Genomic DNA, 14,759 nt, shown 5'->3' with positions numbered 1-14,759 from the left:
TAGTCTAGAAAAATGAAGAGGGGTACATGGAGGAGGGGACTCTTGAGTCAGGAATAATAAATTATTTAATATGAATAAAGCACTCAGAATCCTACTTAGCCCATAATATATTGTTTTCACCTCCAGACCTATTTATTTATTTATTTATTTATTTAATCATCACCGAAGGATTTTTCCCCCCAGAAATAGCAGAAAGGAGGGGAGAGGAAGGAGGGAGGGAGGAAGAGAGAGAGAGAGAGAGAGAGAGAGAGAGAGAGAGAGAGAGAGAGAGAGAGAGATATCCACGTGAGAAAGACACATAGATTGCTTGTCTCCTGCACACCCTGGACCATGTCCTGGGATTGAACCTGCAACCCATGTATGTTCCTTTGACCAGAATCAAACCCATGATTTTTTGGTTCACAGGCCAATATGCTGACCACTGAGCAATGCTAGCCAGGGCCTAGGCCTTTTTATTTATTACTAGAGGCCCGATGCATGAATTTTGTGCAAGGGGCTTGACATCTGCCACCTCTGCCTCTGCCTTTGCCCTGCCCTCAGCAGCCGGGGGCCTCTGCCCCTGCCTTTGCCTGGGTCCCCACCCGCCACAGCAGCCAAGGGCTTCTGCATCTGCCTTGGCCCCAGCCCACAGTGGCTTGGTCTGGAAGGGCATCTGATCTAATTAGCATATCACGTTTTTTATTATATATTATTATTATAGATTTCTAGTTCCTCCTAGAACTAGAAGGATGAATATTGATATTATTCTCCCCTTTTCACAGGTAATAAAATTAGTCTCAAATAGGTAAGTAAATGGCTAAGCTAGCTTTCACACTCAGGGCTGCCTAGCTGGAAGCCACCAGCACAGTCTACATTCCTGAGGGTGCAGCCATCAGCCAGACAATGAAGCCTGGATGAGGGACAGTGTCAAAGAGAGTGTTATAGACACAAAGGCATTTTGGCAGGAGAGACCTAAGTTCATAGTTTAACCAAATAGCTCCAAATTCAAGGAAAGGCAGATCCTATCAAGGAGTAACAAGATATAAACACTTGCCCACCAATGGTAGAACATGGCAGGAAAAGAAGCTGGGTACCACACAAGCAAGTAAGAGCTAAAACATTTTAACACATTGCTAGGAGTCAAGTATGAGCTAGTGTGAGAAGCATCTGACTGACATGAGGAGACCCTATAGATTCTTCCACAGAGACTTTCACCAGATTCTCTTATGTGCAGTTGAAGGGTAGGGAGGGCAGGAGACTGGAGAAAGCCCCCTATGGTGTTGCAGGCATGGAGAAGAGGAGTGCTGACACATCAGGAAAGTTAGGAGTCCCACCAGACTCTTTTCCCCTAAGGAACTAATTCTCTAAGTCACCTGGAGAAGGGCAAGAAATGCCATCAGTCCTAGGGCACAGGCGAACATGTATTGTGGTAAGGGAGCATTAACACTAAAAACCCTCTATTTTGGGGAGAGGGATTGAAGACATGCCTGGCCCAGGATACTCTACCATTAACTTAGAAATCTCATACCACTGGTAGGAGACAAGAAAGTCCAATGCATAGGGTTACCAGATTTAACAAAAATACAGTTTAATTTGTATTTCAAACAAACAAAAAATAATTTTATTTGTGCAAAATTTGGGACAAACTAATGTGTAAAATATTTGTTACTTATGTAAAATTCATATTTAATTGAGTTTTACTTTTTAAATCATCAACAGAGGATGTGCTTATATTGATTTTCAGAGAGAGGAAGGGAGAGAGAGAACATCATTGTGAGAAACATTGATTGGTTGCTTCCTATAGGTGCTCAGACCAAGGATGGAACCCAAACCCTAGCTATGTGCCCTGACTGGGAATTGAACCTGTGACCCTCCAGTGTATGGGACATGGTCCAACCAACTGAGTCACATGGCTAGGGTTTAATTGGGTTTTATCTGACAATTATACCTACACAAGACCTGAAAAAATATACTATACAGAAGAATTTTACTCCATGAGAAGAAGGGGAAAGAAAGCTCAACCCTGAAATCCCAGGAACGCAGGGCTTGCTTACCTGATACTGAAATTAGACTATGACAATAAGGAATTCTTCTGTTTCCCACCCCAAAGATACCAAGCACTAAGTAACAAAGCAACAACAATCTCTCACTGGGAGTGGAGAGAAAATCTGTCTGTGGTGTAAGAGCACATGGAAGACCCAAAGCTAAGAAAGAATACAACAGACACATTAAGGAATACTTTCCAGGACCTAAAATCCCACCCTAAGTGCAATGTAATATCAGATAAATTTGAAGCCAGTGGTCCACTGAAGGTAACCCTAACCCAAATACAACTCAGCCCTTGACCAGATTGACTCAATTCCCTGAATTAACTACCTAGAATAAAGGTCATCTTATTTCTAGGAACAAATGTTGCATACCTGACCATATATATATATGAAGTGAAAACAAGAACTCAAGGTACCTGAACACCAAGGTTCATTGCAGCATTACAATAGTTAAAAGGTAGAAACAACCATATGTTATCAATAGATAAATGAATAGACAAAACATGGTGTGTGTGTGTATATTGTATATATATATATATATATATATATATATATATATATATATATAGTATATAAATATGGTGTATATATTTGGCATATATATGGTATATTTTGTCTATACACACACACACACACACACACACACACACACACACACTGAGTAGCCAGATTATTATGATCTCTGAACACATAATAATCTGGCCACTCAGTATATATCCTATATAATCCTATATAATAAAAGGCTAATATGCAAATTGTTCCCTTGACCAGGAGTTCAACCAGCAGGCAAGCCGGCCAACTGCCCATGTACCCTCCTTGTGGCCAGGCTGGCTGGACCCCATCCATGCACGAATTCATGCACTGGGCCTCTAATATAGCTTACCTAATAACAGACAGACATGTAAATTGACTGTACCTCTGCTATGCCACCAGCCAAAAAAGAGTTATATGCAAATTAACCCAACAAAGATGGCAATTATTTGTATACACAGGGACTGAGTGATGGGGCAGGACACTGGCATTCTGCCCTTCCCTCAGTCTCTCAGGGCCTCTGGACAGCATGGGAAGGCAGGGCTGGAGCAGAAAGAGGTGGCTTTGGGGCCTGAGTGGAAAGGGGCTGGGCTGGAATGGAAATGTGCTGGGCTGGAGTGGAAAGGTGGTGCTGACATCCAGGGAAAGGAAAGTCCATTCTAGCATGAATCTTAGTGCATCAGCTTCATATATATATATATATAAATATATATATATATATATATATATACACACACACACACACACACACACACACAATATATGTATATGTATATGTATATGTATATGTATATGTATATGTATATGTATATATATTATACACACACACACACACACCCACACCCACCCACACACACACACACACACACTAGAGGCCTGGTGCACAAAATTCATGCACAAGGGGTGTGTGTCCCTTAGGCCAGCTTGCACCCTCTCCAATCTGGGACCCCTTGGGGGATGTCCGACTACCTGTTTAGGCCTGATCTCATGGACCTAAACAGGCAGTCAGACCAGACATCCCTTTCACAATATAGTACTGCTGGCTCCCAACTCGCCTGTCTGCATTCCTGATTGCCTCTAACCACTTCTGCCTACCAACCTGATCACCCCCTAACTGCTCCCCTGCCAGCTTGATCATCCCCAACTGCCCTCCCCTGACACTCCGGTCACCCCCAAATGCCCTCCCTTGCATATTTGCTCTTTATTAGATAGGGTTTTTTCTTTAGCATATTGGACAATCCTAACTGGTTTAGCTTAGTGGCTGGAGCACTGGCCTGCAGACTCAAGGTTCGATTCTGGTCAAGGGCATATACCTTGGTTGGGGGCACATACCCAGTGGGGAGTGAGCAGGAGGCAGCTGATTGATGTTTCTCTCTCATAGATATTTCTAGCTCTCTATACCTTTCCCTTTCTCTCTGTAAAAAAATCAATAAAATATATCTTTTTTTAAAAAGAAACATTTAAGATTCCTCTATATATGACTGTTGTGACTCAATGGTTGAGATCCCAGGCTGTCACTACTGGAAGGGTATCGTGCCTTGGCCAGGCTGAGACCCCAGTCCAGGCAGCCATCTCAGCCTGGCCGGGGATCTCGAAGTGGGGGTGCGCGGCCCCAGCCCAGGCTGCCACTGCTGTTCTGAAGATTGCATGACGGGGCTACGTGGCCCTGCTGGCCTGAGACCCCAGCCCAGGCTGAAGATTGCACAGGGCACTGGCCCTTCCCAGCTGGACACCCTGAACTGCCGCTGCTGGGTGGACTTGGGAACTCTGGTGGGGGTTAAGAGGACTGGGCACTGCCATCTTGTGACTATAGGTGCTGCCATTTTATTGTGGAGTGATGGTTAATTTGCATATTACTTTTCTTATTAGGTTAGATATGAATATTATTCAGTCTTAAAAAGGAAGAAAATTCTGACACATGAGTGAACCTTAAAAACATTATGCTAAGTGAAATAAGCCAGACCAAAAGAAAAAATATTGTATGATTCCATTTATATGAGTACAGAAAATAGGCAAATTCATAGTAGGATAAAGTTTACTAGAGACTGAAAGAACAAAGGAATCAGGAGTTATTGGGGATGATAAAAGTAATGGAAATAGTAGTGATGGTTGTACAATATTGTGAATGTACTTAGTTTTTGTTATATATTTATATGTAAGCTTATTAACTAAATTGTACATTTAAATTGTTAAAATTGTATTTTATGTATATTTTACCACAAAAAATACGTTTAAAAAATTTCCCCCAAAAATCTCAGGCTCAGGAAGCTCCATAGGCATATATCTCAGACATTTAACAAAGAAGCAGTACTAGGTTTACATAGAGTGTTCTGGAAAACAGAGAACACTTCTCAACACACTCTGTGAAGCCTGCATTGCTTTGGTACCCAAACCAAAGACAATACAAGAAAAGAAAACTATGGATCAATTTTATTATGAATATAAATGGAAAAATCCTGAACAAAATCCTAACAAGTCAAATCCACTGATATTTGAAAAGTATAATAAATCATGACCAACTGATATTTACCCCATAAATGAAATGTTGGTTCAGTATTAGAAATCAAAATAATTCATGATGCCAATAGACTAAAGAAAATAAGGACCTTCTGGATAGTTCCAGAATTTATATATATATATATATATATATATATATATATATATATATATATGTATATATATTCCTGATAAAACTCTCAGAAAACTAGGTATACAAGAGAACTTCCTCAACTTGGGAATCTATTAAATACCTGCTGCTAACATCATACTTAATGGTAAAAAAACAAATGTCCCTTTAAGATCAGGGACAGGCAAGGATGTCCACTCTCAGCAATCCTATTCAGCATCATACTAAAGTTCTGGGGGGAGGAAAGACAGATTTAAAATAAATACAACTGTCTCTGCTTGAAGATGACATGATTACCTACATAAAACATTTCACATACAAAAAATTGCTGGAACTAATAAGCGAATTTATTTATTTTTTTCAATGTTCAGTTTCCTTTAATGACCCCCATCTTCCTGAAGGGTGGGTACAGGCAGCTAGGGATAGCAAAAGATGTTCACTTGAAGATCTTGCCCTGGCAGAAACCGGTTTGGCTCAGTGGATAGGGCGTCGGACTGCAGACTGAAAGGTCCCAGGTTCGATTCTGGGCAAGAGCATGTACCTTGGTTGCAAGCATATCCCCAGTAAGGGGTGTGCAAGAGGCAACTGATTGATGATTCTCTCTCATCGATGTTTCTAACTCTCTATCCCTCTCTCTTCCTCTGTAAAATCAATAAAATAAACTTAAAAAAAAAATCTTGCCCTCAATGAAGGCTTTGCCCACATGCTGGAAGGCCCCCTCCCAGCAAAAGTACTCCCGCACCAGCGTCTGGGTCTCCATGCTGCCAGGATAGTTTCTGCCATGTGTATGACTTATAGTATACCTGCCAGTCTGGATTCAGTGGAAAGGCAAGCTCCTGACCATGGAAGACCCAGAGTCCAGAAATGGAGCTGCTATTGTTGGTTTCAGAGAGGATGACATGGCAAAGGCATTCTTGCTCAGCTTGTCCAACCACTGGAACATTCCAGTGATTAGGTTGCAACTCATGAAAGTCTGGATGAGCTTTTCAGGGAAGCATTACTCAAAGTACCATCAGCTATATTTATCAAAGTGCTCCCAAATTGGAGTACTTGCGCTTGCATTCATCCAACACACAGGCACTCTTGGGCATGTGAGCAAAGGGGTCCTTGGCCTTTGGCTCAACAGTCAGCAGCTGCTCACACTCATCCATCCTCCCCTCAGGAGTGGGAGCAGCTTTCTCCTATTTCCACTCAGCCTGGAGTTTCTGCTTCTCCCAAGGTCCTTTCTCCTTCTGAGGGGTGTCCTTTTTAGGCTAGCTCTCCGTAAACTGTTTAACATCAAACTGGGCCTTCTTCTTAGAGACTTTCACCTCCTCCAAGACAGCATGAAACTGGGGCTCGTTAATGCAGATGATGAACCAGTGGTTGGTTTTGGGGAAGGCCTGGCAGAAAGATGGCTCCATAACCTGTTTATAGAGCCACAACAGGGTGCAGACAACTGTGATGTCACCCAGTGTCACACATTCTCCCACCAGAAGATCCTTGTCTTCAAGTGAGCTTCCAGCAGCCCCAGAATTCCCCTCACGTCCTCCTTCACAGTCTCTGTGGCTTACTTGTTGTAGTGCATGATGTCCAAAGAGGGGAGCATCCAGGTACTGGCTAGGGGCACTATATCACTATCACAAAACTCATCCACTGTACCACCTGGACTTCTGCTTCTGGACTTCTTCCTTGCAAGTCCTCATTGCTCACGTAGTAGGCAATGGTATTGTTCTCAAATACACGGAATCCATTGTCACCTTCAAATACTAGAACCTTGCCTACAGGAAATTTGTGGAGAAATTCAAGGGCACGGTTGGTTTGGCTAAAGTGGAAGTGAGGTGGTGCGGAGAGTTCATGGACCCAAGCCCCTTGAAGGCCCTCCAGTTTTCAGGATATGTGTACATGGTCCCAGCTGCCATGGTGATTCTGCAGAGAAAATCAATAAGCGAATAAGCCCACAGAAAACAAAATATCAATTGCTTTTTATAAAATAGCAATGAAAAGTGGAAATTAAAAACTAAAAATAGTACCCTTTACTCTAGCACCAATAAACAATAAATACTTAGCTGTAAATCTAATAAAAAAATGTGCTAGCTCTGTATATTTAAAATGAACAAAACAATGATGAGAAAAATCATATAATTCTATCTAATAAAAAAGTAATATGCAAATTGACCATACCTCTGCTACACCCACCAACCACGTCCACCAGCCAATCAGAAGTGAGCATGCAATTTAACCCAACTAAGATGGCTGTGGCCATAGAGAGAGCAGGAGTCTTGGGTTTCCCCTGCAATGGAGGAAACCAAGCTTTCTGCTTGCCCTGGTTTGCCTTAGCCTCTACTTAAGGCTATAAAGTTTCAATTATAGAAGATAAATAAACTCCAACAAAAATTGTGGCAGCCATGGAGCTGGAAAGAGCAGGAGGCTTGAGTTGCCCTTGGTGATGGAGAAAGATAAGTTTCTGCAGCCCTGGCCTGCCTTGGCCTCCACTCAAGGCTACCAAGTTTCAATTATAGAAGATAAATAAATCCCAATAAAAATGGCTGAAGCCACAGAGTGAGCAGGAGGCTTGGCTCCGCTCAAGGCTTACAACGTTTCAATTATAGAAGATAAATAAATCCTAAATACCAGGGCCTCTACTAGGATTACATGGGGGAGTGGCCAGCCTGCAAACCACCACAGGCCCCTCACCCAGGCTGCCCCTTGTCCCAAGGGAACTCCCACCCTGATCTGGGACACCTTACAAGGGAAAACCAGCTGGCCCCCACCCATGCACCAGGCCTCTATCCTATCTAATCCTATATAATAAAAGAATAATATACAAATTGGCCATCACTCCAATACATAAGATGGCTGTCCTCACGTGGTAAAAGATGGCTGCCCCCATGTGGACACAAGATGGCCACTACAAGATAGCCAGCAGGAGAGGGTAGTTGGGAGGGACCAGGAAGGCAGGGGAGGGAAGTTGGGGGTGACTGGGCCTGCAGGGAAGGGCAGTTTGGGGGGAGGGGGGGACTCAGGCCTGCAGGGGAAAGCAGTTGGGGAAGGCACGCCTGCAGGGGAGGACAGTTATAGGTGACCAGGCCTGCAGGGGAGGGCAGTTAGAGGTAAATAGGCTGGCAGGGGAGCAGTTAGGCATCAATCAGGATGGAAGGGGAGTGGTGCAGGCGTCTTCAAACTTTTTAAAGAGGGGGCCAGATCACGGTCCCTCAGAGAGCTGGAGGGCTGGACTATATGAACTACTAATTCCTACTGTAACACCTCGGCTGCGCTCACTGCCCAAAAAACCTGGCGGGCCGGATCAGACTCCTCTGCGGGCCACATGTGGCCCGCGGGCCGTAGTTTGAAGACGCCTGGGTTAGGGGGTGATCAGGCTGGCAGGCAGAAGTGGTTAGGGGCAATCAGGAAGGCAGGCAAGTGAGCAGCTGGAAACCAGCAGTCCTGGATTGTGAGAAAGATTCTACTGCCCGTTTAGGCCTGATCCTACTTGGTTCAGACCTAAATGAGCAGTAGGACATCTCTCAAGGGGACCCAAATTGGAGAGGGTGCAGGCTGGGCTGAGGGACGCACACCCCATGCATGAATTTCATGTACCAGGCCTCTAGTACTTAAATAAATAGAGAAGTATACCAATTTCCTGAAGTGAAAGACCCAAAATTGCCATAAATTTTACCCAAGTTGATCTATAAATTTAACATAGTCTTATTGATAATCCCTGAAGAAACATTTGTAGAATCAGTAAGCTCGTTGTAAAGCTTATATGAAAAGGCAAAGGAACTATCATTGTTGAATAAAGAATAAATTTCCTTATGGTTTAAGTATATTTAGTTGAGTCTTATGTCACATGCAGCTAAAAGCATCCTAACCTATAGGAAAGATATTGGTTTGGTAACATGTCTTAATGATGTCCAAATATAAAATGGAAATAGTCATCAATTCAGGACAATAAAACTTATTGAAGATAGATTGAAGATCCATTTTAAATGTTTTCATAAGATGTTCATTAAATAATAACAAATAATAGTATTTATTAAGTATTTACTATGGGCAAAAACCCCTTTAAGTACTTAAATATATTAACTTATTTAATGCTTATGGTCCCATGAGTCAAGTTCAATACTTCCATTTTAATGAGTCAAAACCAGAAGTTAAAAGAGGGTAAGTCCCGCTAATCTCCTGCTGAGTAAGTGTAAGGAGTGGCATCTGTACTCAGTCAGTGTGACTTCAGAGCACCAACATTTAACCATTACTCTAATGTGAGCTCTTTCTGGACTATGAATACTTACTCACTATCTGGTATTTTGTTAAAGGATATCACAGTACAACTCCACAACTTTTTTTGAATAGTAAAACTGTTTTTAATTTTAATAGTATTAACAGTATCCATTTGTTGAAGGAATTAATAGAATCACAGATTAGAACTTTTTTATTTCGTATACTTACATTTATAGACATCTACTGTGATTCTAATTCTGCTAAAAGAATATCTGCTAAATATCAGTCTTTGCTTGGCTGAGCTCATCTGAGTTGGTGGAGGAAGCAACAAAGAGGAACCATACACCAGATCTAATTCTAAAGAACAACAGAAAGCAATAGAGAAATGTCATTGTCTTCTAAGAGTATGGACTAACAAAGAAACAATAACAGTGGATGCAGCCAGGCATATATTCAAAAATTTTGGGAAAGCATATTTTATTTTTAACTCAGAGTCTATATGGGTTTAATTTTATGAACCTAAATTCTACAATTACTGAATATTCTTTTAGTTCTAGAGGAGAAAAGAGACATGTTTTCAAAGAAGACATACAGATGGCAAACATGAAAATATGTTCAATATCACTAGTCATTAGAAAAATGCAAATTAAGACCATAATGAGATATCAGCTCACCTATGTTAGCATGTTTGCTGCAAAACAAACAAACAAACAAAAAACAAGAAATAAATGCTTGATGTTAAGAAAAGGAACCTTTGTGTACTGTTGATGGGTACATATCTGAAGTAAATAAAATTACTATCATGAAAAGATAATTGCACTGCCATGTTCACTGTAGCATTTTAAAAATAGCCAAGACATGAAAACAACCTAAGTATTCACAGATGGATAAATAGTTAAAGAATATATATATATATATATATATATATATATATATATATATATATGAATATCATTCAGCCATTAAAAAGAAGGAATTTTGCCTTTTGTAACAGCATGGGTGGACCTTGAGGGTATAAGTGAAATAAGTCAGACAAAACCAAATGCTGTATGATATTACATATATGTAGAATCTAAAATACAGAATTCATAGAAACAGAGAATAGAGATGGAAGAAATGAGTGAAGGTGGTCAAAAGGTAGCAACTTCCAGTTATAAAGTAAATAAATTCTGGGGATATAACGTATAACATGGTGAGTATAGTGAAAAATACTGTATTGCATATTTGAAAGTTCTAAGAGATTAGATTAAAATATCTCATCACAATAAAAATTGTAATTATGTATGGTGAAAGATATACACTAAACTTACAGTAATGATCAATTCACAACATACACATTTATCAAATAATTATGTTGTACACCTAAAATGAATACGTAATATGTTCATTATCCCATATAATAAAAGGCTAACATGCAAATCGACCAAATGGATGAACAACCGGTCGCTATAATGCGCACTGACAACCAGGGGGAAGACACTCAATGCAGAAGCTGCCCCCTGGTGGTCAGTGTACTTCCATAGGAGGAGCTCTGCTCATCCAGAAGCTGTGCTCATGGCTGGCGAGTGCAGTTGGTGGCCCAACACACAAAATTTGTGTGGGGGAGAAGGGGAGAGGCTCAGGCCAGCCTGCGCCCTCTTTCAATCTAGGACTCCTCACTCCTAACCATCTGCCTGCTCACTCCTTACCTAGATTGAAAGAGGGCGCAGGCTGGGCTGAGCCTCTCCCCTTCTCCCCCACACAAATTTTGTGTGTTGGGCCTCTAGTATATGAATAAAACTAGGGGAAAAAAAGAAAAGAAAAGAAAGAGATTAGAGAAATGGAGAAGAAGCTGGTAAATACAGGAGTCAGAAAAACAAAAGCGGTACTTACAAAAAGGAAATTTTGATATATTTTTTCTTTTAAAATTTTTATGATAAAACATAGAATGCTGGGACACATTTATTCTCTTATTGCTAAATGTCAAATGCCAGCAATTATTGTATCTTCAAGTTAAATCCTAAGGATCAATTACAGCACAGTAAAAAGATTTATAGAAAAAATAACTGAGTACCATAAGTACATGGACATTCAATAAATACTGAAAGACAAACTGATGACTGAGAGCCACATGTCCATGAAGCACATGCTTACAATCTACTATTAAAACAGACAATGACCTATAGGAGTAATTATTAGACTTAATAAATGAATTCAGCAATGTAGCAGGATACAAATTTAACACCAAGAAATCTATTGCAGTTCTATACACCAACAGTGAAATTACAGAAACAGAGACTAAAAAAGCAATTCCATTTACCATCGCACCAAAAAAATTAAGATACCTAGGAATAAACTTAACTAAGGATGTAAAAAGACCTATACGTGGAAAACTACAGGACACTGTAAAAAGAGATAGAGGAAGATGTAAGCAGATGGAAGAACATACCATGTTCATGGATTGGTAGAATCAACATCATCAAAATGTCCATACTACCCAAAGCAATATATAGATTCAATGCACTCCCCATTAAAATGCCAATGGCATATTTCAAAGACTTAGAATGAACTTGCCAAAAATTTATCTGGAATAATAACAACAACAACAACAAAAATACCCTGAATAGCTGCAGCAATCCTGAGAAAGGAGAATAAAGTAGGTGGGATCTCACTATCAGATATCAAGCTGTATTACACAGCCACTCTTCTCAAAACAGCCTGGTACTGGCACAGAACAGACATATAGATCAATGGAATAGAATATAAAACCCAGAAATTGACCCAAACCACTATGCCCAATGTATATTTGACAAAGGAAGCATGAACATACTATGGAGTCAAGACAGTCTCTTCAATAAATAGTGTTGGAAAAATTTGACAGATACAAGGGAAAAAATTAAACTAGAATACCAACTTACACCATACACAAAAATAAACTCAAAATGGATACAGGACTTACACATAAGATGGGAAACCATAAAAATACTAGAAGAATCTATAGGCAGCAAAATATTAGACATATGCAGAAGCAGTTTCTTCACTGATAATGCTCCTAGGGCAGTGAAAACTAAAGATAAAATAAACAAATGGGACTACATCAAAATAAAAAGCTTTTGCACAGCAACAAAACAAGAAAGCCCACTGCATAGGAGAACATATTTGCCAATGTTATCACCAATAAATGTTTAATCTCCAACATTTACAGGGAATTCAAACAACTTAACAAAAGGAAGATAATCCAATCAAAAAATGGGCAACAGATCTAAATAGATACTTCTTGAAAGAGGACATAAAGAAGTCCAAGAGACATATGGAAACATGCTCTAAGTCACTAATCATCAAAGAGATGCAAATTAAAACAACAATGTGGTACCATCTCACACCTGTCAGAATGGTCATCATCAACAAATCAATATATGACAAGTGCTGGCGAGGATGTGGAGAAAAAGGAACCCTTGTGTACTGCTGGTGGGAATGCAGACTGGTGCAACCACTGTGGAGAACAGTATGGAGTATCCTCAAAAAACTATGAATGGAACTCCCATTTGACCCAGTGATCTCACTTCTAGGAATATATACCCAAGTAAACAGAAACACCAATCAGAAAAGATATATGCACCCCATATGTTCATAGCAGCACAATTTACAATAGCTAAGATTTGGAAACAGCCTAAGTGTCCATCAGCAGATGATCGGATTAAAAAATTGTGGTACATCTACACAATGGAATACTACTACTGTGGTAAAAAAGGAGTTCTTACCTTTTGTAACAGCATGGATGGAACTGGAGAGCATTATGCTAAGTGAAATAAGCCAGTCAGAGAAAGATAAATATCACATGATCTCACTCATTTGTGGAATATAATGAACAACATAAACTGATGAACAAAAATAGATCCAGAGACAGAGAAACATAGACCAGAATGCCAAACCTCAGAAGGAAGGTAGGGGAAGGTGGGAGTAAGGGGGAGAGATCAACCAAAGGATTTGTATGCATGTATATAAGCCTAACCAATGGACACAGACAAGAGGGAGTTGAGAGCATGAGTCAGGGGGATGTGGGGAATAGAAGGCATGTAATACCTTAACCAATAAAGAATATTTTTTTTTAAAAAAGATGAAGTTTAACCTTGTCTTTTCAAACTTAGATGCTTTAAAGAATATATATATATAATACATTATTTACAAATTGTAGAGGATTTAAAAAAATCCTCAAAAATGTAAACAATATAGAGCATAGACACTGAAAATAATAACAAAGTGATGACAGAAAGAAACTTTCTTCAAATCTCAAAAATAACTCATTTTTTAAATTGCTCTACAGAATCCAAAATGGATAATTTTCATAGAGGTGATAGTCTTCCAGAGATACAAAGACCTTCTGAGTTATTTTTTATGTTAACATATACTTATAGTAAATATTCAATACTTTTAATAACTTACTTAGATAGGTACATGCTTCCGTAATCCATAAAGAACACTAATCATCATTTATTCAACCATATTTATTAAGTATTTATGATGCCTCATGCACTGTGTCAGGGATGCAAAAAGGAGTATGACATTGTCCTTGCTCTAGAAGTGCTCACAAACAAGCTGAAGAGACAGCAGAAAACATTTCTTTTTTACATGATGAGGCCATTTGTTTACAAATGGGACTGATCTGTTCAATATACTAGTAGAGTGGTTCCCAAATCCTGACCCTATGGGCAAGGTGTTTAAAAGCTACAAGAACATGATGCATTTGGTTTGTTTGTTTGTTTTTCACCCAGAAAAAGAAACTAATGGATAAGATTTCCTGTATTTGAATTTTTGTTGTTGTTAATCCTCACTCAAGGATATTTTTCCATTGATTTTTAGGGACAGTGGAAGACAGAGGGAAAGACAAAGGGAAACATCAGTGTAAGAGAGACACACCAATTGGTTGCCTTCTGTACACTCTGACTGGGGCTGAGGATTGAACTGGCAACCCAGGTACATGCCCTTGACAGGGAATAGAACCTGCTGTTCCTTACTGTATGCCTGATGCTCCAACCACAGAGTCATACCTGCCAGGGCAATTTTTTTTTCTGTTTTTAAAAACTGACCTGCACATATACAACATTTTCATTAGTAAACTGCTTAATTCATGTAATGGAATTAATTACACAAGTATTTTATGGCATTCCCCAAGTTCTACCTAAACAGTTCTGCACATGACTATTGATGCAATTTGATCCTGAATGATTGCCTACAAAAAGAATGCATGTCCTTTTCCTGGGGTAAACTGTAATTTGCATGATTATAGTAGTAGTAATAGCTTTTGACCTTCAGTCATTAATCCAATGTTCAAATCATGTTCAATGCATACTTTCTGTTTAAGAAGGCAGGAAGATTTGTAATGCAATCTAAAAGGT

General features: G+C 39.8%; 1 pseudogene; it reads right to left on the bottom strand.

The window, feature by feature from the left end:
* Positions 1–848: 848 nt before the first annotated feature.
* Positions 849–7,085, bottom strand: LOC118724325 (annotated as a pseudogene).
* Positions 7,086–14,759: the final 7,674 nt, after the last annotated feature.

The sequence above is a fragment of the Pipistrellus kuhlii genome, unplaced genomic scaffold, assembly GCF_014108245.1.
Source record: "Pipistrellus kuhlii isolate mPipKuh1 unplaced genomic scaffold, mPipKuh1.p scaffold_m20_p_2, whole genome shotgun sequence".
Classification (NCBI taxonomy): Eukaryota; Metazoa; Chordata; class Mammalia; order Chiroptera; family Vespertilionidae; genus Pipistrellus; species Pipistrellus kuhlii.
This window is presented reverse-complemented; position numbering and strand designations above follow the sequence as displayed.